The sequence below is a fragment of the Notothenia coriiceps genome, unplaced genomic scaffold (genome assembly GCF_000735185.1).
Source record: "Notothenia coriiceps isolate Sejong01 unplaced genomic scaffold, NC01 NC01_scaffold00002203, whole genome shotgun sequence".
Lineage (NCBI taxonomy): Eukaryota > Metazoa > Chordata > Actinopteri > Perciformes > Nototheniidae > Notothenia > Notothenia coriiceps.
Window position 1 is genome coordinate 183,153 of NW_011334904.1, and position 3,870 is coordinate 187,022.

Below are 3,870 nucleotides of genomic sequence, written 5' to 3' on the forward strand. Positions count from 1 at the left end.
TAATGTCCTCCTTAATGAGCCAAGCAAATGGAGTGTATATCCCACAAGCTGTAAATATCAAACCAGCGTTTCAGCTCCTAATATCATAGCGGTTCGTTGCAGACACAGGAGCTCCTGAGATACTCTGTCTGCCAGCCTTTCCCCTCTTATTCCCTCGGCTTCTTTGCGTCTCATTTCTCTCCCTCAAACATAATTCACACAACCACCTCTGAGAGTTTATCACTCTGTTTTCCATACAATATTGAATCGTAGATACCTTGACCCTGAATACCAGCGTCTCATTCAAAGTGTCAGAACGTCATTATGGGGGTTGGTATTTACAATTGATCCACTCCTTGCCCACAGTTGTTGATTTATCCGTTATAGCATCTTATTTTACAAGTGTGCTACCTACTGTATGATAGATGTGTCTATGTGTCTTTATTTGAACCTCTTATAAGAATACAGTCATATCTGCTGAGGGCATACCTGCAGCTCAGCATGTGCTGTCAGTGGCAGAGGTGATGCTCTGCAGAGGGGTCACATCATGAGGCTGTAATGAGGGTAGCAGAGGTGGAGTAAAGGTGACAGGGTGTGTGTGTGAGTATTTTGTGTGTGTGTGTGTGTGTGTGTGTGTGTGTGCGTGCGTGCGTGCGTGCGTGCGTGCGTGCGTGCGTATGTGTGTGTGTGTGTGTGTGTGTGAGAATCAGTGTCACAGAAACATGCAGTGGAGAAGGAAGCATTCCCTTCGTTTTTGAGTAAATGTGTATGTGATTGAAAAACAAATACTCTGGCAAAGGTGAAGTAGTATGAGCTTAAATTAACTTTGTGAGGCTGAGCAATCGTTGCTGTGATTTGTTTCACCTGTCTTCTGTTACTTTGTTGTTCGTAGTTTTTATTTCAAAGTGACCTGTCATTGTTTCTTCTTCATGTTTGTTGTAGCGGACCAGATATGTCACCTTTGAAACAAAACTGATCAAGCAGCATTTCGGTGTTACAGCCATCAAGGCTTAGCTAATGCAAATTGTACTTATGTACATTCAGTGGTGGATTGTAACTAAGTACATTAACTCTGCTCTGATTGGTCATCAATAATTAAAATACAGTGATATGTATGATTCTTAAATGGGCGATACAACATAATGAGAACCTACTGTAATTTTTGGTACTATAGGAAAAGTGTAATGCTAATACTTTTTTACTTTGGCTTGAGTACACTTTTGAATACAGATCTTTTACTTGTATCTTGTTTTTCAACACTGTAATGTTGCTACTTTTTCTTAGGTAAAAGATCTGAGTACTCCTTCCAAAACTGAGTACAATACTGAAGTATATCCTGACTTTCCACCACTACAAAACAGGAAATCAAGACATTTTAAATGAGTAATCCTGAAAGCTGAGTGGACAGTGTCATGGCATCGGACTTCTCATTCATTATTTTCCCACTCTGTGTTCTCATGATGCCATCTCCTGACTAGCCGACCTCACCCTGCTCACCCTTTGTTGCATGTGAATGCTCACCGGCAAAGTCAGCGCTGAACCTTTCTCCGAGCACACAAGCCTTAGCCAGGTAGAAGCGAGCTTTCTCTTTATACTGAAAGCTTCTCACCAGTGTTACTCATAGATATTTGATGAGTTGACTTCGAAAGATCATTTTCTTTGGCTTTCATTCTTTTATGCTTGTGTGTGTTTTTGACCCGGACGACGTGGCGCTTGTTGGGTCGGGGGAAAGTGAGATCTGAACAGGAAGCAGAGCTAACATATCAGAAGCTATAATTGGAAATGTGAGCTGATGTAGCTGAAAAAAGTGTCTGAAAAAAGCTGAAGGATTAATGGATAATAAAAAAGATAATTAATAGAGATAATTAAAAGAGATAATAATAATAATATTTTTTATAATAATAATAATAACTTGGGGGCTCCTGGTACATTTCTCCATACAGTATGTTCTGGGAATGCCCGCCTGTTGCTCGCTTTTGGAACGGGGTCTCCTCTAAGTTGTCCGACATATTTTCTTTGACTGTACCTGTACCTGTTTCTCTTTTGAATGACTTATCTCAGCTGCCGGCTACTGGGTACCAGAAAAGACCTCTCTATGCTGGCCTTACGGCTGCTAAGAAATAGGTTGCTATGGAAACAACCCGACAAGCTCTCAGTGACCTGCTGGTTACTAACGATTCTTGACGTAGTCTACACGGAACTGTCCACTGCACGCGTGATTGGAGTTAAGGAGTCCAATATCGGTTTATGGGTGTCGACAGGCAGCTGAACAATTGAAGGAGCGGATGTAGCAATCTTAACTGATATAGTTGTTTGCAGTGATTGGTCCTGAGAGGTCTTGGGATTGGGGGTGGGAGTTTTTTTTTTTTTTTTGTGTTTGTACATTGTATTTTACTAAATGTGTGTGAATAAAAACATTTGATGGAAAAAAATAAATAATAATAACTATAAACATTAATAAATAAATACATAAAGAAAGAAAATAGAAAAAGAATGGGAAAAGACAGCTTTATATAAAAACACGCTCAAACTACATGTTATCATTTTGTTTATCAAAAGCCTTTTTGTGGATGAATACTAGATAAAGAAAGTGTCTAGGTTATTGCAAACTACCAAGGCTACACTTTGAGTTTTATTCTACAAATGTATTTCCAAGCTTTATTACACTGAGTATTTGAAAGAGTATATGGTGCCTCCTACTCACCTCATCTGCCTCTATTTATGTAGTGACAGATGTATTTCCTTATCTGTCGAAGCTGCGTCCTTCATATGTGAAATGTATAACACTGTAGAATCCAACACAAAACAGAGCATCCTGCCTCCTCTGCACACCTTTATCATTTGCTACCAGTCAAGGGACTCGCTGTTTGTCTTCAGTCTCAATAAATAAATAAAAAAAAGTCCTTTTCACTACGGCAACATTTATCCTACAATAATGGATTGTGGGTTCAGGCTGACAAGGATGGAGCTGAAATCACCTTTAAAGCCGAAAAGAATCCTCTGAGCTAATGTGACTTTGAATTTAATGTGCCGAGACACGCTATGCAACAATCTAGGTGAAGTGGGAATGGTGCAGATATACTTTAGATGAGTGATAAACCTTAATAGCTTTGTTTTTCATTTTATTCTCAAAGTGCACCCACTGGCATTAAGACATGGGAAAACTACTTGAATGGCTGCCTGGGCGTATGACATTGTACATATGACTGCACAGACATACCAGATATTAACACCTGCAGCTTTTTTTATCAACATCCGCAAACAAGATTTACTTTGCACCGATGTTTAAATAAGTCCAGTCAATATGGCGGTACTTAAAGAAATACTAAGCAATCAATACATGTGTGCAGGCTTAAGAAAGTAAAAAAGGTTCTCCACAATCATAGCTTCTGGAAAGGTATTCAAAGCAGCAAACTGTCTGATGTTTGACAAGTCTATAAAGTAGAAAGCTAAATTCCTAATAAATCACAGCACGAATAAAAGAATAACACGAAAAGCTACAGGGTGTGGTTTATTTCTGTGCGTTCTCCAGAGAGAAATAACGATCCACCTCTTTCTTTTTCCACCTCCTCTTAATTGTCTTTCAAGTCCTTCTTTAGAGATCTCAAAGCAAGGCGAACGGATTAACGGAGGAATTATTGACTAGTTTTACTTTGAGGGGGAAACCATGGAGTCGTCTATTTGTCTCTGGCTCTGTTTTATCAAGTGCAAAAGTCCAGCAATTACTTTTCTTCCAACCTTAGGGAGATCAGAAAAGTAGGCTTCTGTAATCCTTGGTATTGTGCAATGGAAGCGGTGTCTCGTTATATTCACACCAGCTTACATTAGAATTCATCGCTCATGTTTTTGGAAGCCAGAGGGATCAATCCATCGTGAAAGCCTCAGCACGGA